Source organism: Carcharodon carcharias, chromosome 3, assembly GCF_017639515.1.
Source record: "Carcharodon carcharias isolate sCarCar2 chromosome 3, sCarCar2.pri, whole genome shotgun sequence".
NCBI classification, from domain to species: Eukaryota; Metazoa; Chordata; class Chondrichthyes; order Lamniformes; family Lamnidae; genus Carcharodon; species Carcharodon carcharias.
Window position 1 is genome coordinate 140,556,217 of NC_054469.1, and position 26,692 is coordinate 140,582,908.

The window sequence follows — 26,692 nt, forward strand, 5'->3', positions numbered from 1 at the left end:
ACTTAGGTATGTGATGACTGTGATTTTTTTTCTAGCCCTTTGTTTGCTCCCAACACTTTGGGGATAATTTTCTCCCTGTTGGGTGGGCTGGGCAGGAGCGGCTGCAGGCGGGCACCCAGCTGATCGCCACCCATGATCAGCTCCGCACTGCCGTTTTACGTGGGTGAGCCAACTAAGGCCCGACCCAATGTGACACGCACCTGGAAGCGCTCAGTGCTACCTGTGCGGGTGGCGGTAGGAGGGAGAGTCGGGGCCTGCACTCTTTCGCATGTGCACGTGAAAAAGTGCAGAAATCTCCCTGAGGCGCCTCAGTGAAATTAAGAAAAGTCATAGAAATGTGATAAATAAAAAAATAAAATTATTTAGACATGTCTCCTCATGTGACAAGATATGTTTATCAATTTACATGAAACATTTTATTAAATTAATAAAGCTCATGAAACCTCATCCCGCCCGTGGATGAGGTTCCATGAAAAATGCAAAGGCTGCCTGGGCTCTTCGCCTGCCCGCCAACCTTAAGGTTGGACGGGCAGCCCTGGCAAGTGCCTCAATGAGTTGATTAATGGCCTTAATAGGCCTTTGACAGTTCAGTGGGTGCGCAGCCGACTCTGGTGCGTGCCCACCAAACTGAAGATTGGAATGACGTGCGGTGACATGGGGACGCACACCTGACATCACTGTACATCATTTTACGCACACCGACCAGAAGATCCAAGCCTTTATCTCACTCTCGCTCTAGAAATGTTTTTGCAAGTCATTCCTCTTTCTGCTGTCCTCTCTCTCATATGTTTACCAATATCTGTTTGGCTCTCATACATGTTTTTTTTCTAATAATATAGTCAATTTCTATCTTTGCCAAATCCCAGAGTACAAAAAGATGCCAATTATTGTGTACCAGGCCAAAGTAGAGTCCCAGGATTGTGGGTATCAGGCTGAATGTCAGCAAGTGCAACAATTGAGAAAAAAAGTAGAGGTTAGAGCTTGAAGGCAATGCAGGGACCTTGACTTGAGTTTTTCACTTATGATGGAGCGATGGGAAAGTGCAGGGTTAGGGGCAGTGATGGGCAGTCTGGGACATTATTTTTATGTGATTTAATTTGGTTGATTTTGCTGGTTGTTGGTTGGTATGGTTCCACTTGGTTAGTGAATGGAATAGATTGTCATTTCAATTAGCAGTTAGTGGTTACTACAGCTAGCTATAATTTTTTTACCCTATAGACATTTCTGAATGATGATGGTTTGAAGACTGATGTCTTTGAAGTGTTCACCCTGCACATCCTATAATGTGGCTTGTTGAATACTTTGCATCCAGCTTTGAGTCTGAAATCATGATACATTGGGATGTCTCTGCCTTGAACTGTCGGGGGAACCAAATACAATTTGAAGTCAAGATTTATTTGGATTAGCAGTTCATTGTTCAGAATTTATTTATGGCATACTGTAGGGTCTAAAGAAAACAGGAAATAACACAACCCATTATTTAAGTTGGGAAGGAGTCCTGCCTTTTAAATACAGCACCACAATTCCAAATCAGCAGTAGGAACTGGAAATGAAGTTAGGAGGGAGAGTTACCGTAGGCGGAATTTTACGGCCTCTCTTGCTGGTGGGATTTTTGGTCCAACTGAAGTCAGTGGGCTTTTGAACGGCTCGCCGCATTTTGAAGCCATGTCCCTACTATGACGGCTGTAGAATTCCACCCCATATAAATATCACAGTGCTGGGTAGTAGTGCGGGGCCACAGTTGATAGAATGGCACTTGACTACTCCAGTAGCATATATTATTTAAATAGCAACTCTTGCTCCCAACCACAATTTTCAAAACCAGCTCCCTCTGCTATTCGAAGCATAATTTTTAAACAGAGAAATGTCTCACCATTTCATCAGTTAGAGCAGTCAGCATCCGATATCTAATTATACTGATTTTGGTTTGTAGATAAACATAATATCGAAATTCCACAGGAATTTGATTGCTAAAATGTTAACATTGAAGGTGGATATACCTATTCCTCAGCTGGCCAAAGATGTAGTAATCTCTTCATCAACAAAAGGCACAGTCCTCTTTTCAAAGCTATCACCCCAGTCAGTTTACCTACCCATGCAGATTTGCAACTTTCAGATTAGCATAAAACAAAACAGGAGACTCTATTCAATGGGTTTTGGAAAACTGGCTCTCAGCAGTGATACAGAAGATGCCCTTCACTGTCTTTCACTAGAAAATCAATTTTGCTTCTGCACAATTGTGGAGCACCTCAGAGGGCAACAAGCTTCAATTAGAAATAAATAGTTGAAAATTCCAATTTCGTTCTAAAAAGTGACCTCTGTGAACATTTATTGAGTCGTCATTGTGAATAGGGTTATATTTTATCTTGATTCTATTTTGATTTCAGTAAAAAAAACAAATTTTCTATTGAATGCAGCAGAAGCCAACTTGAAATCAGCTGCCAAATCCGAATACGTCAGGAAAATAGATCCTGACAGCAGCAGTCAGCTATACAGAAGAAACTTACCAGCTCATTCAGCACCTAGTTACCAGTGATGCACTGATATTTAACATCTACAGAAACATGGGCAATACAATGTCATCTAAATCAACAATCTTTACATGTCAGTCTTCATAGTCATTTGAATAATACATTGCTGTTGAAATGTTATACGTTGGACTTTCAATTCCATTCTCCAACAAATACATGGCAACATTTATTAATTCACATCATTAGATAACAGTTTACAATAGAGTCTTCTTATAAAGTGTAATTTTCCAATGGTTTAGTTGGGTAATCTTACCCAGCCATGTTAGAAATGCCCCACAAATCATGGTATGTGTTATTAGTGTGCAGGATTTCCCATGGAAAGAGCAAAGTCAAAACAATACCTCTACAATGTTGGTAACATTTGAAGGCACATGCAAAAGGCTACAATGGTCCATGAACAGAATGTGTTACTAGTTTAAGGTGCTTTTGTAGAAGTGCAGTCAGAGACAGTCCGGCAGCTGAAATGGTGTACTTAAATGTCCCGAGGGCTGTGGGAGCTGACAACTGCAACTCTGCAACTGAACAAAGAAGTATGGGTCCACAAATGTGCCATTTAGTTAAAGGCAATAGTTCCAGTGATGTGACATAAGGAGTCAATCCTGCGTGTTTGCATTTTGGGGGCCTATTTCCCTTTCCATTGCTGTGCATATTTTCAATGCATAGGCAGCCTAATCAAATCAGAGGAAAGGTTTAAATTGGAAGATTGGATTAGGATAATCCATATTATTAAAGCTATTATTAAATACATTAAAGTCATTATTAAAGATAGGCACTTAGAATAATTTAAGGCAATCAAGCAGAGTTAACATGGTTTTGTGAAAAGGAAAATTTATTGGAGTTCTTTGAAGAAGTAACATGTGCTGTGGATAATGGGGAACTGATGGATGCACTGAACTTAGATCTCCAGAAGGCATTTGATAAAGTGCCACATCAAAGGTTATTGCAGAAAACAAAAGCTCATGATGTAGGGAATAACATATTGGCATGGATGGAAGATTGGATAGCTAACAGGAAACAGGGAGTTGGCATAAATGGGTAATTTCCTGATTGGCAAGATGTAATGACTGGTGTGCCACAGGGATCAGAGCTGGGGCCTCAAGTTGTTACGATTTATATAAATGACTTGAATGAAGGGACCAAAGGTATGGTTGCTAAATTTGCTGATGATACAAAGATAGGTAAAAAAGTAACTTGTGAAGAGGACATAAGGAGTCTACAAAGGGATATAGATAGGTTAAATGAGTGGGCAAAAATCTGGTAATTGGAGTATAATGTGGGAAAATGTGAAATTATCCATTTTGGAATGAAAAAGCAGTATACTATCTAAATGGTAAGAGGTTGCAGAGCTGTGAAATGCGGAGAGATCTGAGTGTCCTAGTGCATGAATTACAAAAGGTTAGAATGCAGATACAGCAAGTATTCAGGAAAGCTAATAAAATGTTATCATTTATCGTGAGGGGGATTGAATACAAAACTTAGGGAGGTTATGCTTCAGTTATACAGAGCATTGGTGAGACCGCATCTGGAGTACTATGTACAATAGTGGTCTCCTTATTTAAGAAAGGATGTAAATGCGTTCGATGCAGTTCAGAGAAGGTTTACTAGACTAATACCTATAAGCAGCTTGTCTTATGAGGAAAGGCTGGACAGGCTAGGTTTGTGTCCACTGGAGTTGAGAAGAGTAGGAGGTGACTTGATTGAAACGTATAAGATCCTGAGGGGCCTTGACAGGGTTGATGTGGAAAGGATGTTTCCTCTTGCAGGAGAATCTAGAATGAGGGGTCACAGTTTAAAAATAAGGGGTCGCTCATTTAACACAGAAGAATTTTTTTTTCCTCTCAGAGGGTCTTGAGCCTTCTCTTTCTCAAAAAGCAGTGGAAGCAGAGACTTTGAATACTTTTAAGGCAGAGGTAGATAGCTTCTTGATAAGCAAGGGTGAAAGGTTATCGGGGGTAGGCGGGAATGGGGAGTTGAAGTTACAATCTGATCAGCCATGATCTTATTAAATGGCGGAGCAGGCTTGAAGAGCCCAGTGGTCTACTCCTGCTCCTAAGTTGTATGTTCGTATACATTACTGGAGATGGCATGCAAGACCTCTTGGCTTTTATCGAATTCTTTATGGATTCTGCTTCTATATTGATGTTAATTATGTCCCTTTTTCTACTTCCATTCTGTTATTTCTAATTAGTACAACTACCCCATCCACTCCTTTGTTCCCTATTATTTCTAAATACTTTATATCCTGCAATAGTTAACTGCCAGACCTGTTCTTTATGCAGCCATGTTTTGCTTATCCCTTCTACAATTGGATCCTCATTACGAATTGTTGCCTCTAATTTCCCCTTTTTGCCTCAGACATTATGCACATTGTTGCACCAGCAATTTCATTTGTTTTCAATAATTGTTCCATTCACCTTATTTAAGTTCTGTAATTCTATCTCTTACCTGGCCATTTATGTTACCCTTGTCTTACCTTGATCTGATCTATGTGCTCATTTCCTGTTTGTTTTGTCTTAGGAACATAGGAACACAGGAACATAGGAAAAGGAGTAGGCCTTTCAGCCCTTCGAGCCTGCTCCACCATTCAATCCAATCAAGGCTGATCATCCACTTCAATGTCTTTTTTCCACATTATCCCTATATATCCTTATGTCATTGGTATTTAGAAATCTGTCAATCTCTGCTTTAAACACATTCAATGACTGAGCTTCCACAGCTCCTTGGGGTAGAGAATTCTAAAGATCCACAATGCTCTGAGTAAAAAATGTTCTCGTCATCTCAGTCCTGAGTAGCTTCCCCCTATTTTGAGATTGTGTCCCCTGGTTCTAGACTCTCCAACACAGGGAAACATCTTACCTGCAAATACCCTGTCTATCCCTTTAAGTATTTTATAGGTTTCAATGTGATCGCCTCTCATCCTTCAAAACTCTGGAGAATACAGGCCCAGTTTCCCCAATCTCTCTTCATAGGACAGTCCCACCATCCTGGGAATAAATCTGGTGAACTCTCTCTAAGGTAAAGGAATCAAAACTGCACACAGTGCTCCAGGTGCAGTCTAATCAAGATTCTATACAATTGAAGCAAGACTTAGCTACTCCTATACTCAAGCTCTCCTGTAATAAAGGCCAACCATTCCATTAGCCTTCCTAATTGCCCACTGCACCTACATGTTAGCTTTCAGTGATGAGGACATACATCTACACTTTCTAATTCCTTACCATTAAAGAAATACTCTGCAAATCTGTTTCTCCTTCCAAAATGGATAACCTAACATTTTTCTGCATTATATTCCATCTGCCATGTTCTTGACCACTTACCAAGTCTGTCTAAATCCTCTTAAAGCCGTGTGCATACTCGTCACAACATACATTCCCACCTAGCTTTGTGTCATCCACGAGCTTGGAAATATCACATTTGGTCCCCAAATCCAAATCATTGAAATATATTGTGAACAGCGGGGGCCCAAGTACTGATCCTTGCGCTACTCCACTAGTCACAGCGTGCCAATGCAAGAATGACCAATTAGACAATCCTTAATCCATGCCAGTATGTTGCCTCCTAACCCATGTGCTTTAATTTTGCTAACAAACTTCCTGTGGGGGAATTTATCTAAAGCATTCTGAAAATCCAAGTATATTGCATCTACCAACTCCCATCAATTCTGTTAGTAACATCCACAAAAACCTCCAATATGTTCATCAAACATGATTTCCCATTCAGGTTTATGCGATATGAGGGTTGTCATTAATGGCAGTGGCTCTGTATGGAGATTGGTTACCAGTAGAGTCCTGCAGGAAATTAGGACCATTATTCTTCTATATTGATGATCTAGACTAAGGTGTTGGTATACTGTCTACATGGAGATCTGTGCAGGTATCAGAACTCTTGTGAAGATAAAAGAAATTACAATCTGATCGAGATTTGATGGGCGACTGGGTTCACATCTGGCAGATACCATGTGGATAAATATGCTGTTATGCATGTTGAAAGCATAATGCCATAATGTTTATACCATGCTATATTCCAAATTAAAGAGAGGGAAAGACATCTAAGTTGTGAGCATGAGCCTCTCAAGGTCCATCACCAGTGCTGAGAAGCCAAAGCAAAAGCAAATAAAGTATTCAGATTTATAGCTAGGATGATCCAATATTAAAAGAAGAACTGTTGTGTCATTGTATATGACACAACATCCACTTCTGGTTTTCTCTGATTGTAAGACATAGAGACACCCCAGAAAAGGTTTAGATGAGGACTATGTGTTTAACACTTATCTCAAAATACCTTATTTATCACAATAAATTTAGGTAGTTGGCTGTTTTAATCTAGAAAAGTATGAACATTGAGAAGACTTGATTGAAGTCTTTAATATGATGAAGGGGTAAGACTGCATATATGTGAACAGAATATTTGAATTAGATATGCTAGGAAGAATTAGGGGCATGCCCAACAGTTATGTAAGCAAAGAGCTTTGTTAGCTTTTTGGAGGCTTTTCTTTCCACAAACGGTCACTGATCTTTGAAATATGTTGCCAGATCATGCAATAGATGCAGATTCATCTTCAAAAGGACAAATTGCTGGAGAAGGCTGAAATAACTACACAAAAGTTAAGTGGGTGACATACTTCATGGCAAATGTTAACTCCTGAAACTTAGTTTTGATCAAATTCAGGAATCAGAGAGGAGGTCCCCAACATTTATTTTTCCCTGAATTGATCAAGGCTTACTTTTTTTTGTCTCTTCCTGGTGAACACATGGTTGCCAGTGGCTGAGGAGAATTGGGGGTTGTATTATACTGTTCCCAAAGTTAAATGGAATTGACTTAAAGGACCAGTTGGTCTTTTTCTGTCCATCTTTTGAATCTGTTATGTTTTCTGTAGATTGGCCTGCAGCAGGTGACAAAGCTCAAGCAGTGTCTCTCTTGTGATCAGTGCCCAATTAGACGGCTCACTGTGATGTCTGGCTGGCAACCTCGCCAGGAGAAGTGGGCAGTGCTAGGGCAGGCAGGGGATTGTGAAGGCACCTCAAAATGAAGGCGCTTTCTGCATCAATGAGAAAAATTAAAAAAGCGTTGCATGGCCACAGCTGTCAGGCCATCATTGTGTAAGAGGGCCCTCGGCACAGGATGGATTGCAGCTGTGGCAGTGACCATTGCAAACCAGTGGGTTTGTGCTGGGGTGAGGGAGTGGAAGTGTCGATAGTCCCACAGCCTGCCACCTGTTACTATCCTCAGCAGGGGCCTGCCACCGTTGGGAAGATCCTGGCAACATTTTCATAGATCTAATTGGCTACTCGCAGCTACCAGGCTGCCTTGGTGACCCCACTCCTGGCAAGATCGTTCAGAAATGGGAACGCATCAGATGAATGACCCGATGTGCTATTTTACAACTTTGTTCCCAGTCCCACCTCCATGTGTTTGGAAAATTTCAGCCCATTACGTGTACAGAAAGCCTAGCCTTCATAGTCAATTAAGTACAACATCAACTATCTTTAAATTACATTCCAAAGCATGGGAGGCCTATTTTCTTGTCACAGGCCCAGTTAAAGTGTAAGTTGTATGCTGCGGGCAGATTCTTGTCCAAACTCATGAAATTCAGTCTGAGACACAATTTACATAATTTACAAAGGAGGACTTGCCCAGAGCAATGTCTTTTTTCATATTAAAATACCGTGTTAGGAAATCTGCCACTCTGAATTGAGTGCGAAGGTACAAGATCTGGTTCCAGACCGCCCACATCCAGTTAGACTCCACGTCATTGGCAGATCCTTAAATAATCAACACTATTGAGGGACAAAACTGTTTGATGACAAGCATGGATTGGAAGTTTTCTGGTGGGGCATACATGTTGGTATCTTTATGATCAGAGAGGTTTGATAGATTGTTGTTCAGAGAGGCTGTTCAATTTGTCTATTGTTTATCATGTAATCAACTCTCTGTCACTGCTTTGTGATATGGAAATCATAGTGACATCTTTTGGCAACAACTGTCATCTCTGTAACCTACAGGCAATGCACAGGGGTCTGTGAAGGGCACTGAAAGCACCAAGGACAAGTGTATTAACACACCACAAAGCAGCATGTATTCCTAATGGCACTCAATTACTATGCAAATACCCCATAATTATACTCATCAAAAGTGAAGCATACAGCCAGTTAGTAGAACAGCTTCCATGCTTTGAAGAAATGGCAGCAGGTCGCACTGTTTTACAAAAACAAAACATACACACCTCTGTGAAGAGCACAGACTGTCCACTATATAGTCAAATGAATAAGTGTCTAAGAACAAATAATTTTGAATAATAAAATATGAGCTGTTCTGGTGATCAGTTCAAATATCTAAGAAAGATTTTTCTCTCTTGCTGCCAATTATAAGATCATGCTTCTCCATCAAAGACTAATCAAGCAAGTTAATGATGCAAAAAATTACATTTATAATCCAGGTTTAATACAGCTGTACTGCAAACTAGGTATAAGTGCTGTTGCACTAAATGATATTAATGGCCTGTCCTTGACAATCCTCATGTCTATCATTTAACATTGAGTTCCATGGTTTTCCAGTTTTCAGTTCCACAATAAGAAAATTAAGTGAACATTAAGCCTTTCGAGTCATTTTTGAATTTAGTTCCAAAATTAGACAATATAGGGCTGGATTTTGTGGCTAGTGCCAGAGCAATGCTATGTTTGTTGCTAACCTCAAAGAAAGCTACACACACAGATTTAGCCATCTCTGTGACATGGGTTTTCTCTTTTCTAGTTTGGGTCTAGCACAAGGTTAAGAGAATCTCCAGGCATCCAGCAGCAGTGATACCATCAAGCAGGATAAGCAGCCAATTACATTAAAGTGTTAAAAACAAAAATAAAAACAAAAAACTGCAGATACTGGAAATCCAAAACAAAAACAGAATTACCTGGAAAAACTCAGCAAGTCTGGTAGCCTTGGTGGAGAATAAAAGAGTTGATGTTTCGAGTCCTCATGACCCTTCAACAGAACTGATTTTTCTTTACAAGGAGAGGGGTGAAATATAAGCTGGTTTAAGGTGAGGGGGCAGAGAGAAGTGGAGGGGGGCGGGGGGGGTTGCTGTTGTTGTAGGGACAAGCAAGCAGTGATAGGAGCAGATCATCAAAAGATGTCACAGACAAAAGAACAAAGACATCTCTGTGTTCTTTTGTTCCTTTGTCTGTGACATCTTTTGATGATCTGCTCCTATCACTGCTTGCTTGTCCCTACAACAACACCCCCCCTCCACTTCTCTCCACCGCCCCACGCACCCCCCCCCCCCCCCAAACCAGCATATATTTCACCCCTCTCCTTGTAAAGAAAAATCAGTTCTGTTGAAAAGTCATGAGAACTCGAAACATCAACTACATTAAAGTGTTCTCACAGACAGCAAACCAGGAAGTAAAAAATACTGAATCTAATTTGCTTCTAATTCAAAATTTTACAGATAGTGAAATAAATGATTAGGACATGCATGATGGAGTAAGGCAAAAATCAAAATATCATATGCTTTTAAAAATTAAAAAATATGTAGAATTTTTGATCATAATGGAGAAATTTGACATTCAACAAATATAACATTACTTTTTCAGGGCCAGTGCAGCTGTTTGGTAGTAATTTTGAACTATTTATACATTGAGTTACCCCCTCGGTCAACAAGCTGTAACTTCTTAAAGGGTTTTTATAGTGAATCCAATAGTGCAACACTAGAAGTTCTCATTAGTTCAATGATTTCAAATTGGCTGTATTCTAGGGCGACCCCACAGCATATCCTCTGGAGAAGTGTAAAATCATTGGAATCACCAAGAGCAACTTACGGATTTTCATGTTGAACTGCACCTGTTCAGCCTCCAGAAGTTATTGTTAGTTTCAAAGTAGCAATGATAGAGAATGCTGATGGTTTTACCATCATTACCTCAAATCTAGGCCAGTGAATGTGAAGGTATGTGAACATCAGATGTTTCACCACTTCACTGAAAATTCTGACATGAGGCAAGCCTGATCTGGTCTCTAATGTGGTAAACATTTTCAAATCCATTCTTGTCACTGCATCATCTTTTTATTTTTCAAATGATAATTGGCAGATAATGAGGGAACTACATTAAGACATAAATTAAGAATCACAGGGTTTCAAACTAGCATGACTGTCAGGCTCAGCCACAGAACATAATCTTAGAAAGAACAGCTGGTGAGTCTTTAAAAGATTTCAAAGAGGTGTGACATGGTTAGTAACTGAGCCTTTTGCAATGCCATTTTAGACAATTACAGTTGTAATTGAGCTTATGCTTTGCATATATCCAGAATTTTCAAAATGATTAAGCAGCTTCACATGTATTCATAGCTACATTTTATTCGCTTTTCATGTTGTAAGATTATTTTTTATTGCTTCCTTTCTTTAATTTTAAAGAATATTTCTGTAACCTTTTTCATTTGTGAATTAAAGACTGATATTTGGTGATATCATGCGATAAAATAAATTTACCAGCAGGACCTGATTAGTAATTTGTTGACACTGTTTCCTGGCTGCATGATGGACAGACTGGCTGACTGTTGGGTGGCTTGGCCTCCAGCACCAGATCATTGCCAGAGATCGAGAGGAGAAAGGGAGGGATTGGAGGCATCTGGGGGAGATCAGAAGGGTCAGCAGTGGAGGATATTGGTGGCCTTAGGGGTTGGATGGAAGTTGCAAAGCCTCAGAGGGAGAGATCAGAGGCCTCATGGAGCAGTTCAGAAGGGTCGGTGTGGAGAGATTGGAAGAGTCAGGGGGAAATTGTCTGGAGGAAATTGGAAAGGTTGGTGGGGGGAACTCAGAAGGGTCTAAGGCTGGGGGAAGATTAGAAAAGTGGAACATGAGAAGGGTTAGTGGCAGCTGGGGGGTCCAAATGACAGGGTAGTGGGCGTTGATCAAACAGGTAAACTGGATCCAACAGGTCAGCGGAAAGACACTGAGCTCCTGGTCCCAGCGGTCCCTGTTTCCATTTAACTAGTGGGTTTCTAAAGGCACAAAAAACTTGGCTGGCTAGCATTGAATTTTATATTGTAGTTAAATATGAAGCATACAGCCACTTACAATATTTTAATGACCAGCCTCCTCCTTGGGATCAAGTTGGTTGCCTGCCCACCCTGTCTCCATTGAAATGCTAATACATTTGAATTATAATGAATGATGAATGAATAATAATGATAATAATAATATTAATGATGAATGTGCTCTGGGTGCAGAACCTCAGTGTCCATAACCAAGAGTGGCTCAGTAGCACCACTACTGACGGAGTTGGCCAGGTCCAAAAGGATATAACTGCTAGACTGGGTCTGCGGCAGGTGGTAAGGGAAACAACAAGAGGGAAAAGCATACTTGACCTCGTCTTCACCAACCTACCTGTCGCAGATACATCTGTCCCTGACAATATTGGTAGGAGTGACCACCACACAGTCCTTGTGGAGATGAAGCCCAGCTTCACATTGAAGATACTCTCCATCGTGTTCTGTGGCATTACCACTGTGCCAAATGGGAAAGATTTCAAACAGATGTGGCAACTCAAAACTGGGCATCCATGACGTACTGTGGGACATCAGCAGCAGCAGAATTGTCTACAAACACAACCTGTAATGTCATGGCCCGGCATATCTCCCACTCTAGCATTACCACCAAGCCAGGGGACCAACCTTGGTTCAAAGAAGAGTGCAGGAAAGCATCCCAGGACCAGCGCCAGGCATACCTAAAGATGAGGTGTCAACCTGGTGAAGCTACAACACAGGGCTACCTGCAGGCTAAACAGCAGAAACAGCATGCAACTGACAGAGCTAAGTGATCTCACAACCAACGGATCAGATCAGAACTCTACAGTACTGCCGCATCTAGTTGTGAATGGTGGTAGAAAATTAAACAACTAACTAGAGGAGGAGGTTCCACAAATATCCCCATCTTCAATGGTGGGGCAGCCCAGCACATCAGTGCAAAAGACAAGGCTGAAGCAATCGCAATCATCTTCGGACAGAAATGCTGGGTGGATGACCCATCTCGGCCTCCTCCCCAGCATCACAGATGCCAGTCTTCAACCAATTCGATTTGCTCCATATGATGTCAAGAAACGGCTAAAGGCATTGGATACTGCAAAGGCCACAGACCCTGGCTGCATTCCGGCAATAGTGCTGAAGACTTGTGCTCCAGAACTAGCTGCACCCCTAGCCAAGCTGTTCCAATCAGTTACAACACTGGCATCTACCCGGCAATGTAGAAAATTGCCCAGGTACGTCCTTTCCACAAAAAGCAGGACAAATCAAACCAGGCCAACTACTGCCCCATCAATCTACTCTCGATCATCAGCAAAATGATGGAAGGGTGTCATTGACATTGCTATCAAGTAACACTTGCTCAGCAATTGCCTATTCACTGACATTCAGTTTGACTTCCATCAGGGTTACTCAGCTCCTGACCTCAATACAACCTTGGCCCAAACAGGGACAAAAGAGCTGACCTCAACAGATAAAGTGACTGCCCTTGAATCAAGGCTTCATTTTACTGAGTGTGGCTTCAAGGAGCCCTAGCAAAACTGGAGTCAATGGGAATCAGGGGGAAAATTCTCCAATGGTTGGAGTTATACCTAGCACAAGGGACAATGGTTGTGGCTGCTGGAGGTCAATTATCTCAGTTCCAGGACATCACTGTAGGAGTTCCTCAGGGTGGAGTCCTAGGCCCAACCATCTTCACAGAATCACAGAGTTGTTACGGTGTAAATGGAGGCCATTCGGCCCATCGTGTCTGCACCTGCTCTCTAAGCATTTTAACTTAGTGCCAACCTCCTGTCTTTTCCCTGTAACCCTGCATATTGTTTCTAGTTAGATAATCATCCAATGCCCTCTTGAATGCCTCAATTGAACCTACCTCCACCACACTTCCAGACAGGGCATTTCAAAGCCTAACTACTTGCTATGTGAAAAGGTTTTTTCTCACCTCGCATTTGCTCTTTTTGCAAATGCCCTCTGGTTCTTGATGTGTTCACGAGCAGGAACAGTTTCTCCCTATCTACTCTGTCCAGGCCCCTCATTATTTTGAAAACTTCTATCAAATCTCCTTTCAGCCTTCTCCTCTCCAAGTAAAACAGTCCCAACTTCTCCAATCTTTCCTCATATTGAAGTGTCTCATCCTTGGAACCATTCCCATAAACCTCTTCTGCACTCTCTCCAATGTTTTCACATCCTTCCTACAGTGTGGCGCCCAGAACTATACACAATACTCCAGCTGAGGTCTAACCAGTGTCTTATATAAGTCCATCATAACCTCCCTGCTCTTGTACTTTATGCCCCTACTAATGAAGCCTAGAATACTGTATGCTTTAGAAACAGCTCTCTCTACCTGTCCTGCCACCTTTAATGACTTACGTAAATATACACGAAGCTATCTCTGCTCCTGCACACCCTTTAGAATAGTATCTTTCATTTTACACTGTCTCTCCATGTTCTTTGTACCAAAATGCATCACCTCACACTTCTCTTCATTGAACTTCAACTGCTACCTATCTGTCCACTCTACCAATGTGTAAATGTCCTTTTGAAGTTTGACAATGTTCTCCTCACAGTTTACAATTCTCCCAAGTTTTGTGTCATCCGCAAACTTTGAAATTGTCCCCTGCACACCAAAATCTGGATCATTTATATATACCAGGAAGAGCAAGGGTCCCAATATTGGCCCCTGAGGAACTCCAATGCAAACCTTCTTCCAGCCTGAAAAATACCCATTAACCATTACTCCTATCCCTCAGCCAATTTGGCATCCATGTTGCTCCTGTCCCTTTTATTCCATGACCTATAACCTTCCTCACAAGTCTGTTGTGTGGCACTGTATTGAATGCCTTTTGGAAGTCCATACACACCACACCAATGGCCTTGCCTTCATCAACCATTTCTGTTACCTCTTCAAAAAACTCCAGCAAATTAGTTAGACATGATTTTCTTTTAACAAATCCATGCTAACTCTTCTGAATCTATCCAAATTTTTCCATGGGACTATTAGTTCTATCCCAAATAAATATTTCTAGAAGTTTCCCCACCAATGAAGTTAATTAGACTGGTCTGTAATTGCAGGGCAGATCTTCAGCTGCTTCATCAATGACCTTCCCTCCCTCATTAGGTCAGAAGAGGAGATGTTTGCTGATGATCGCACAATGTTCAGGACCATTTGCTACTTCTCAGATACTGAAATAATCTGTGCCCATACGCAGAAAGGCTTGGAAAATGTTCAGGTTTGGGCTGACAAGTGGTGTATAACATTCGTATCATGTAGCTGCCAGGCAATGACCAACTTCAACAAGAGAGAATCCAACTATCTCCTCTTGACATTCAATAGCATTACCATCACTGAATCTCCCACCATTAACATCCTGGGGGTTACCATTGACCAGAAACTGAACTGGACTAGCTATATAAATGCTTTGCCTACAAGAGTAGGTCAGCAACTTGGAATTCTGGAGGGAGTAACCCACTTCATGACTCCCCAAAGCCTGTCCACCTTCTACAATGCACAAGTCAGGAATGTGGTGGCATCCTCTCCACTTGCCTGGATGAGCATAGCTTCCACAACACTCAAGAGGCTTGACACCATCCAGGGGAAAGCAGCCCACTTGATTGGCACCCCATCCACAAACATTCACTCCCTCCAGCAATGACGCACAGTAGCAGCAGTGTGTACCATCTACAAGATGCACTGCAGGAACTCACCAAGGCTCGTTCAATAGCAACTTCCACACACATGACATCTACTGTCTAGAAGGACAAGGGCAACAGATGCAAGGGAACACCATCACATGCAAGTACCCCTGCAAGCCACTCATCATCCTGACTTGGAAATATATATCCGTTCCTTCACTGTCGCTGGGTTAAAAGCCTAGAACTCCTTCCCTAACAGCACTGTGAGTGACATGGACTACAATGGTTCAAAAGGCAGTTCACCACCACCCTCTCAATGGAAATTAGGGATGGGCAATAAAACTAGCATTGCCAGCAATGCCCACATCCCATGAAAAAATTTAAAAAGGTCTTTAAATGGTCAGACAGAAGGCAAGTTGGGGTCAGGATTCAGAATTTTAATGTTTTACATCTACCCCAACCTAAATGTTTGTGGTTTAGATCTGGCCCCTCACTTTCAGCTCAACTGAATATGCATTATCTTATGTTATTTATTTACTTTTTAGAGCTCTGAAGAACATCAAGAGGAATTATCTAATGGACGAGACAATTTGAAAAGAAGGTGCTTCTGAGAAAGACTGAGGGTGGAATTTTCCGAGCTGGAGGTGGGTGTGATAGGTGGTGTGCGCGGAAAATATGGCGCGACCTGCTTCACGAAGGCATGAAGGCAGGTTGTGATCGTCCGCTCAGCCTGCTGACACTGGGCCGTGTTTCCTGCCATCGGTCATTGGGGAGCTAATTGTAATACATCAGCAAATAATTAAAAGGCCATCCCGCCAGGCTCCTGACCCCCACTGAATCATCTGCCCACATCGGGGGGAAAACACGCCGACGTGTTTCACAACAGCACACAGACGATGTGCACTTGCGGCCTTCACTTTGGGGGAACTAAGGTGAGTGAGCAGCAACGTTCTCCACAGCTCACCTGTTGTTTACAGGCCTCAGGGGCGCCAGAGGGTGGGGGCAACTGAAGCCTGGCCCCTAAGGTGACTGCTGAGGGGTGGGGGGGATGGTGTGTGGTGGCAAGTGTTGGCCAGCCTCGGAGGTGACCGTTGTGAGTGGGCAGGGGGGCGGGGGTTAAGTGCCGCTCTGGCGCTGCATTCTGCGTACAGGCAATCGAGGTGGGGGTCGGGGTAGGCGAGCAAATTGGCCACGCCAGGGATACGTGCATAAACTGACCATGCCTTTGTAACTGAGACAGATCAGGTGCAGCCACAGTGATATGGCAAATGCGGAGGCACCAAAGGGCCACCAAGTGCTCCATACTTACCCACCGACACCCCCACTCCCCCCACTCCCCGACACAGACTTTGAGTCCGCCACCATTTTATTGGACCGGGGAGCAGTTGGACTGCACACGTTGTACAATCTCCTCGCTGACACTGGCCATGTAGCAGTCACTGCTGGAGGCTCTCACAGTCCCTTGCAATCTCAGCATCCTGGTTTAGACCAGTGTCCTCCATGTCACAGGCTGACAGGGCAGCCATGTAGCGCACTCATCTCTGGCCATCCGAGGAGTGACCAGCACTCTCCGGGAAGCATTAAGGGGCGGTCACACAGGGCGAGGAAAGGTGCTAAGTACAGTCATAATAACCACGTCTCCCTCTCTTTCATGCTGCAGGAGGACCGGGTCAGGATCATGGATCCTGGTGACCTAGCTGTATGCCTGATGACCTACAGAGACTGTAGAAGATGGAGGAGAGAGTGACTGTGCAAAGGCAGGAGCAGAAACCTCATGAAGAAGGGGCAGCAGGGACTCCCACACACGGTGCCCAGGAGCGACAGTGAGCCATGGCTGGTCGGCACCTAGCAAAACCCAGGGTCTATACACACCGCATGCCATTCCTGCTGATGACTGAGAACCAGTGTCACCAATGACTGCGTATGTCTAGGGGTCTGCTGTCTCACATCTGCCACTTACTGCAGGACTTGGCATCACGGGGACATGGAGGGCATCCACTGCCAGTGGCTGTGAAAGTGACCTTGGTGCTCAATTTCTATGCCAGTGGCTCCTTTCAGGGCTCCACAGGTGACCTCTGTGGGATTTCACAATCCACCTGCCACAAATGCATCCATGAGGTCACAGATGCCATCTTCTCCATGACACAAAACTTTGTGCATTTCGCCTGGGACCGGGACAGCCAGGATGCAAGGGCCATTGGATTCTCCCTGATCTCGGGATTCCCACAGGTGCAGGCTGCGATTGACTGCACTCATTTGGCACCCAGGTCTCTGTCACCACACTCAGTGGACTTCATCAACTGCAAGGGCTTCCACTCACTGAATGTACAGCTGGTGTGCGACCACCAGAAACGCATCCTTAAGGTGTGTGCACGGTTTCCAGGGAGTGTGCACAACACCTACATCCTGAGTCACTCGCAGGTCCCTGCAGTCTTCCAGGGTCCACAGAAGCTGCAGGGTTAACTCCTCAGGGACAAGGGCTACCCGCAGAGGCTGTGGTAGATGACACCCATGCGGGGACCTCAGACTGCAGCAGTGCGACGCTATAATGAGACTCATACAGCAACTCGCAACTTGGTGGAGCAGACCATCGGGATGCTGAAGATGCGGTTCCGGTGCCTGGACTGATCTGGTGGAGCCCTGCAATACAGTCCACAGAGGGTGTCACACATCATCATCATCTGCTGTGCCCTTTACAACCTGGCACTCTAACGGGGAGATGAGCTGGCTGAGGAGGAGATGGAGGAGCTGCAGGTCACCTCCGATGAGGAGAACGCTGACGGGGTGGTGACGATGTTGGGGATGAGGCTCTCGCGCTTGCAAGGTGAGGCAGGCGCTCACAACTGCCAGATTAGTGGAGCATGATGACGACATGCAGTGAGGTGTCCCCATAGATCCTCACATCGCAGTTGTGTACGTTCGACTCCAGTCTGGCTTATGGCAGTGCACATACCCTCTGTGAGAATGCTCCTGTCATGGAGATGCAGTGGAGGGCCTAATAGTCGCTCGATCACAGGAGGATGATGACAACATGCAGTGAGGACACTCCGTAGATCTTCACATAGCCTCTGAGAATGTCTGACTTCTGTCTGGCCGAGGGCAGCTTGCTTGCGCTCCATGATCAGGGCCATCTCAGAGACGCAGCCATGAAACTTTAGATGCATCTGATGCTGTGTCCACCTTCAGCACCTCAGCCCTTCAGGAGCTGGAGCACAGCATCACTGGTCACAGATGCTGGTGTGATAGGGGTCAGCCCCATCTTAAAGGTGCTGAGAGCACACAGAGGGAATGAGAGAACTCTGTGACACCTGCCCATTACATTCTGGCAGCAATGACCAGCACCACCGAGATGCAGGCATCAGTAATGTTTCCAGGGCGTGTCAGGCTGGACCATCACTGTGGTCTGAAGGCTGCACAGAGCACAGGGAAGAGGCCCTGGACTGAGACACCTGCCTTTTACCTTGTGCAGAAAGGTTTCACTTTTGAGTGACAAGAACACTGCTCATCAGAACAAGGCAAAGACAGGGTGAGATTCTGATGAGTTTATTAACAATAGTGAACAGTATGTACATGTGATCAACACCTGTGGCCAGGCTATGCAACTACTTTTACTTAACTTTCCTAACCCTGTCGCTATGTCTTGGTGCTCCCCGGACATCCACAGCGGAGGTGGAGGCAGCCTGCTGACTGTGACGATCTCTCTGTGATGATTTTGTCGGGCATCCTCTCGAGGGCTGAGACTTGGTGGGCCCCTGCCTGCTTTTGGGGTCCTGCTGTGTGGCAGTGGCACTCTCCTCGGCCTGTGAAGCTGGAGCTGTGAAGGTCACAGGAAGAGGGAATTCGGATGGGCCAAACGCTCCCAGAGTCACTTGAGTGGATGGCCCCGGAGTGTGCACCTGCTGATCTTCCTCCCTATTGGTGCTGAAAGGCCGCTGGCTGAGTAGGTGAGCGGAACGGGTAGCTGGAGTGAGATTGAGCTGACTAGCGCCCCTCTTGTGTACACACTGTAGGAAGCCAACGATGGCATCAGTGATGGAGTCAAGCCCACGCAGCAGTGCAGGAGTGAAGTCCTGGACCAAGTTCTTCATGGCAGCCATCATCCTGCCAGTGTTGACTTCAGTGCATTGCAATGCTGGCACTATCACTTCAGCCTGAAGGCGGTTGGACTCCTCCATCGTACCTTGCAATCTGAGGAGTACAGCGGACATCCCTTCCTGATGTTCCCGAGCTTGCCTTTGCAGTTCCAGCAATTGTGACATGACCGAAGCTCATCACCTGACTCGGACTCAGCAGATTTCTGGCCTCCAGCAATCTTCCAAGTGCCAGGGACCTGGGAAGTTCTTGCCGCCACCTGCTGTGGATCAGAAAGTGTGATGTGCTCACCAGATTGTGATCCTGAGGCTACACTAAAGCTAGGTCCCACTGAGGTATGTGTCTTTGCACTGGAGGAGGGTGTGGATGAGCGCTGTGATGGGACTTCAGGAAGGGTGCCTTCAGATTCCTCTTTGGAGGTTTCTTCGGGGCTTGATTGGAGGCCTTGGATCATAGACTCTGTTAGCTGTTTGGCAGATGTGCCTGCAAAAGCAAGGGGTGATAATTAGTACATGGCAGTGGCCTGTGAAACAGGACACATCACTCACAGCATGGTCGTCTGATGGATGTTGCACTGCTGAATCCTCACTTGGTATAGCAGTGCTGACCTCACCGTCAGCAACGGACTGGTCCTGGTTATCGCTGGCCAGCTGGATGGCTCTGTTTTCGAATTCTGTCAGAACTTTGAGCTCCGGCATCCCTCCATCAGTCTGTAACCTTTCCCTCCTTTTCAGAGCCAGTTTGTCCTGCATGGATAGAGATGGGGAGTGTGTACCAGGACGCCTGCCAGGCCAGATGATAAGTATGCTTGGCCTGTGTGGGTGGTGAGTGGTCCCATGAACGGGATGAGGACACTGATGGTGTGTGTGAGAGAATGAATGGTGATGTTCCTTGAACTGGCAGTGAGTGAGGGCCCTGTGGATGTGTGATGGGTTTGAGTGTGTGAGTTGCAAGTGATGAAAAGAGTGACTTAGTTTGGTGGAATGGAGGATTCATCCTTTTGCGGCACTGGGTGGCTGTCCTCCTCTGCAGGGCATTCGCACTGACCATCGCTGCACTGCCTCCCAAGCCGGGTTGTTGACTTTGCTGCCCATCCTGCGGCCAGAGCGGGGGTAGAGCAAATCCCATTGGGCCTTCACAGCATCTAGCAGTACTCGGGGGACCTGTCGTTGAAGCTGGAGTCTGCAGTCTTTTTGCCTTTGCTGGCCATGTCTCCCAGGCAGCAGTGGTGAGCTGGTGGCGATGAGCACTTTACTGGCAGCTGCCTTTTAAAGGTGATGGCTGGCCTGATGCAACAGCGGGGTGATGGCGGACTGGCAAATGAGAGTCTGCCCGCCATGGAAGCTGCGTGTGTCCCAGGAATGAATAAATAATGAGGCGGGCTTGGGACAATATGGCATGAAAACCTGCCATTTTTGTTGGCTGGAAGGACTCCATTTTACCTGCCCGCTACCGCACTTAGTGCAATTCTGGGAACTTTCCGCCCTGAGACTGTAATTGAAGTTCACGACTGAGACATGTAACTCAGGGGCAGGAGGTTGAATACCATACACATGAATGCATATGTGTGTTTGGGCTTGCATATATCAAATCTACTTATGCACTAATATTAAGAACCTTGATTTTAAGATTATTGGGCTGGTGAACTGAGTGTCCTCACACTATTCTCTAATGGTGGCTGAATGGTACATAGTGTTCCTGTGAATTTTCCATTTACAGATCATAGAGAAATAGCTTTGTTTCCATTGACGAAAATCAGGCAGCTTCTATAACAGATAGCTGATGTGTGATGTCAGCTTAACTCCTGATTGATGAGTTGCAAGTCTACCTTACGTTATACCTGCTGCATTACAAACATTACAACATTCCTACATTACAACAGTAACTGCACTTCAAAAATACCTCATTAGCTGTAAAGTACTTTGGAACATCCGATGATTGAAAAGGGTGCTATGTAAATGCAGGCCTTGATTTTATTGACTAATGCTAATGAAGGCAATCAAGGACTTTTTTAAGTAATAGCAATTATCGAATCACTATTAATGAACTAAAAGTTTTTTTTGAAGTCAATGTTGTATCTGTGTTCTACAGTATACTTGTACAAAGACAAAGGTATTTACAGAAAAATCAGTATAATTTCCCAAAATTAAATAAATAATTAATGTAAGAAACATTCAAGGACTTGAAAATCGACACCCAATATCCATTTTCTATATTTCAGCTGAGTTGAAACTTTGTGAGCTACAAAATGATTCAGTTCTAATTTCGTTAGCTCACTGTATTCATGCCATTCTGTACCCAAAATATAAATCAAATAGCTGACCATCAGAGGCTCAAGTTCCTGGTTTTTCAAACTACCAGGCTCATAATTTTGACAGATAATAGCTAGGCGGCAGTGGAAGTGTTCTCAATATCGGTGGTATATTTCATTACATGGAGGGGGAGGAGTGAAATAGACTGGACCAATACAATCACACAGAAATGCCGCTCTTGTTGGCCAATTACAAAGCTGCACTGTCTCAATAAAAATAATCAACACTAATTGTCATTTCCATTGTTTCTGTTATCATAATTTTACACAAAATTATTCTCTTTGTTAGTATCATCCAGTTGGTCAACTCATCCAATGTTGCTTAATTTTCTAGCCCCAAACCATCTAAAGATCTCATTCTGAAACAACACAGTACCTAATATACCAAGACCAAAATTCCAGGTCCTAGTTCAGTTTCAAACCAGGCGGTAATTTAAAAAAAAATCTTCAGAGACCACAATTGTCACTGCAAATTGATTTACACAGGCACATTGATGTCTTCATGGCTCTTCTAAAAATCTGCGACAACTGTAAGAACAGGTTGCGATTTATTGGTGGTGGTGTACAAGGAAGTGAAATTGTCATTTCAAGTCAGCCCAGGTTAAATGCGGAATTACAGTTTTTAATACTTTCTCTGATCCTGCACTTTCTGATGCTCTTAAAATTACTTCAAAGTTGGCATAGCTGGGCTTGTCAACTATGGTCTATCGACTTCTACCTGTTTACACAGCCACAAAACAAGAAATCATATTGTGCAAATATCTACCTGCTAGAAACATTTAATTGTTTTCATCCAGGAATTTCAGCTCAATGAGCATTTATTCAATTAAGCATATATTTCTTCAGATTTCCATATATGGTTAAATGATTACATGCATTTCAATGAACATTACTATAGATTAGAAACAAAGTTACTTGACTGCCTAATAATCTCTGATAGCCAGCATGCGTATTTCTTATTACTGTGAAAAATCTCACCAAATAAATGTAAATATTAATAAAAGCATAACAAAACAACATCAGTGTTTTTGAACACCAAGTACCAAAATAATTGGAAACAAAATTTTGAATGATTAGTTCAATATTAATGCTGGGGATGAAGATAATTCTCCAAATTTTTCAATTAATTTAAGATGAACAAAAAAATCATAAATCATGAAATGACAAATTTGTTGAGGTACATGATATTCATGCTGACATTTAACGATACTATGGGCAGAAATTTCCCCCCACTGGGGGGGTTGTGCGGGGGCAGGTGGGGGTGGGCGCGAACCCAATCTGCGCCCCCGATCAGGACCATGCCGCCATTTTACATGGGCAGGCCAATTAAGCGTTGAGCGCTCCCTGTGCGAGCTGGAGGGGGATTCCCTGAGTCGGGAGTGCGCTTTTTTGCACATGCGCGCAAAAGAGTGCAGAAATCTCCCTGAGGCACATCAGCTGGGGCATGTCAATGAATTTTTAAAAAAAATTTATTGAACTTTAAAACACTTCATGAAACCTCATCCACAGGTGGGATGAGGTTTCATGATGAATGCGAAGGCCGCCTGGGCCCTTCGCCTACCCACCAACCTTAAGGTTGGACAGCAGCTCATTTTATTAGTTCAATTAGTTTTTAACATACCTTAATAGACTTTTGACAGTTCGGTGGGCGTGAGGCCAAGTCAGCTGCGCGTCCGCCGAACTGGAAACCTAAATGACACGCGGTGATGTCGGGATGCCCATCCGACATCACCGCAGATCATTTTACGCGCTAGTGAGCGAGCCCCACCCCCGCCCACCGAACTGAAAGTTCTTCCCTTTGTGAATAGTTTAACGAAATGTAAACTTGAACCTATATATATTATCAGAAGAAAAACAATCTGTGGGTTTGGCCTTCAAACATGCCCAACACTTGATATGGGAGAAGGGTGCAGCAATGAACCTGCACTCTTCATTCCCAACGTGACGGACTCCATTGCGGGGATGGAAACTCCTAGAACCCCACAATTTTCATGGAGTCACAGAATCACAAAACCACAGAATTGTTATGATGCAGAAGGAGGCCATTTGGCCCATCATGCCAGCACCTGATCAGAGCCAGCTTCTCAAGTGCTTGTGGTTCACAACCCCTTACAGGAGTCTGGATGCAAGAACCTTTTGAAAGATAACTTCAAAAGCTCTTATCCATGCCCCTATGACAATTGATATGTCCCACACACCCCCGATGTTCCTGCATACCTTCTATGCATACCCATACCACCCACTTACCCCAAATGACCCCTCATACCCTCCATGCCAATGCATCACCCCCGCCCACACCCAGTGACCCACTGATACCCTCCAACTCATAGCACTTTAATGTCCATTTATCCAGTATACTCCTTCTGTGGAACCAATGAATCCATTAGTAACAACATGTGAAACACTTTAAAAAATCAGCTAGTGGTAACTTGCTTAAGAAAAACTGCTACCACAACAACTCTATAAAAGTGTCCATCAACCAGATCTTTCAAGTATCATTAGCAGAAACTATAAGCACTTGATACTTCTTTACCTTTTGTGAATCAATATTGAGCCAGTGGCAAAATAGGTCACAAAAAATGAAGCTTGTAAAGCTAACAATCAAGAAATATTTTCCCTTCTTTGTACCCATTTCGACAAAGAAAACTTTTATGGAAATCTGGGCTCTCAACCATTGTTCATTGGGTTCATTGGTTCTGTACAGAATGTATACTGAGTGAATGGGAATGGAAGTGCTATGAGTTGGTATGGTGTATGAGGGCCCATTAGGGGTGGGTGAGAGCATGGGTTGGCATGGAGGGTACAAGGGGCCATTGGAGTTGGGTAAGGAGAATGCATTGTAGTGGAGTCTATGTGAGTTCTTTGGAAATGCGTGGGGGTATAGATTAGCTTGGGTTGGCATGGATGGGGCATGTGGATTTGGTGTGGGTGTGAGGGGTGAGAGCTAAAGGGATTAATATTTTACATTGCAACTGGGACAAAGTTCCAGAGAACCAAGGCAGCCATTTTAAACCACCTGCTTTGCTACTCGGCAGCCTCTGTGTCTGCCTCCAATCGGCAACTAGGGGTGGGGGGATGACTCCACCCTATGCCTGCCATTTCCACCCACTCCCACCAACAAGCAAAAATTTTACAATTCATGGCACTTTTTTCTGAGGAGGGTGCACCAAGCTGGAAGATTTCCCGATTCGAGCTACCTACTTCGATGCTGGAAATCTGGCCTTGTGTCTCACCGATTGCTTCAGAATTGAAACATACCGAAGGCCAAGAGAAAGTGGTACTTGTAAGTAACACGTGACATGACATCTACCCACTAAACTCAACAGTAAAAGTTAGAGTTTGAAATTCCAGTGTAAGTAATTTTTTAACAGTGTGATTAGTCTTAATTACTGCAAAGCAACCTCTCTGGTGCTGAGGCCGGGACTTTCTGCATCCACCAGTGTCAGGTGTGTTCGGTGACGTGAGCAGACAATATGGCACAATCGGTTTCACGACAGTGTGAAACTAGTTTGCAATCATCTGCTCAGCCCTTAATGGAAGGCCGCATTCTCTGCCTCATTGTAATACATTAGCATATCATTATTAGTCCTGCCCACCAGAATTGTCCCCCCACACTGGATAGTCCTCCCACGTCGGCGGGAAAACACACCGACATGTTTCACAATAGCACATAAGCGATGTGTGCCTGGCGAGCTGCACTTCATTCAGGACTTCAAGATTTGTTTGCCTACCTTGCTTTGATCAACACTTGCAGTCATCAGCACCAGGCTTCACAGACAGCACCACAGTACTTATAGCAGATCAGCCATAGGGCAGGGGTGGCTTTGTACAGCTGCAGGGCCAGAGCTTGCTTGGCAAAGAGGGAGAAGTGGCCTCAGGGAAGGGAAGATGCTGCAGGACGAGGGCTGTACTGGGGAAGGAGGGTATCCCAGGGTGTGTGTGGGGACACATGTTGATCTGTGCAAGTGGCCTCAAGATGGTGAGGGCTGAGGAGGCAGTCTCCAGAGCAGATGAGGCCAGATGGACATGTGAGGGTGTGTGTGTGAGAATGGGTGGTGATACCCTTTGAGCTGGCAGTGAGTGAGATGCCAGTGTATGTATGATGGGCTTGAGTGTGTGAGTTTAGAATGATGAGATGGTTGCCAAAGACTGGTTGCACGAATGAGATTATTCATCCTCTATCTGCATTGGATGGCCAACCTCTTCTGTGCAGCATTGGCACTGGTCACTACTGCCACCGCCTCCCAAGCCTGGTTGGTCACACCGCTGCCTATCCTGTGGCCAGAGTGGTGGTAGAGGACATGCGGCAGGCCTCTACAGTGTCCAAAAGACATTCCAGTGACACGTCAATAAACCTGGGGGCTGCAGTCTTTTTGCCTTTTGTGGACACCTTCCCCGCAGTAGTCCTAGGCTGGAAGCACTGAGATGTGTGCGCGTGGCTGAACTTTAAATATGGCCCCTGGCCTGATGAAGCGGTAAGCCTTTAATTTTTAACTTTTTCTTTCTGCTTCTTTTAACTGTCTCTGCTAATTCCATGTTCGTTTCATTTCTTTTTTTATTATTTGCACTGGATTTGAAATGAATTAAACATTCTAACTTATACTTGCTTGGTCAGAATCTGTGACTGTTGATGATTGCTGCCTGCAAAATCCTGGCCATTATTTCAGTGTCTCAGCATATGAACTGAAAAATTTAGCCCAAAGAGGCAGGAGTTTCATGGACCTACTGGCAGTGTAAGGGGACACTCACACTGCAGCTACCACCTTAGATTAGTAACAAAAGAACAGGTTCCAGCAAGCAGAACGTGTTTAGATTTCTCATCTCCTGCTTGGCTAGACCTCTAAACATGTTTCTGAGGAGAGAGTTCTGCATGTTCCCACATCTATACACGCACAGAGCTCTTTCCCAGCAGTTAGAAATGTAAATATTTCAATTGTGGAGGGAAAATACCTCACTCTCTGACATTTAAATTGAGGTCGTGCAGATTTAAAAGATGGTCAAGAAGTGCAACAGGCCTTCTGAAAATTTGTAAGGCAAGTTTGGTACCTCGCTGGATTTACAATCCATATAGTGTCAACCAGCAGCATTGTGAAGCCACCCCTTCCAAGGAGCCTAACTC

The 26,692-nt window shown here is 44.2% G+C and overlaps 1 protein-coding gene across 4 annotated transcripts in view; it reads right to left on the reverse strand.

Moving 5' to 3' along the window:
• Positions 1-26,692, reverse strand: part of LOC121276439 (zinc finger protein 385D-like) — a 469,044-nt gene that overhangs the window by 259,237 nt on the left and 183,115 nt on the right. Inside the window, exon 1 of one of the 4 annotated variants that reach the window (XM_041184848.1) lies at positions 10,343-10,432. The exons of the other annotated variants lie outside the window; for them this stretch is intronic. The gene's annotated coding sequence lies outside the window, so the exon portion shown is untranslated. Of the gene's footprint in view, positions 1-10,342; positions 10,433-26,692 lie in introns of those variants that run through there. 4 annotated transcript variants of the gene reach the window in all.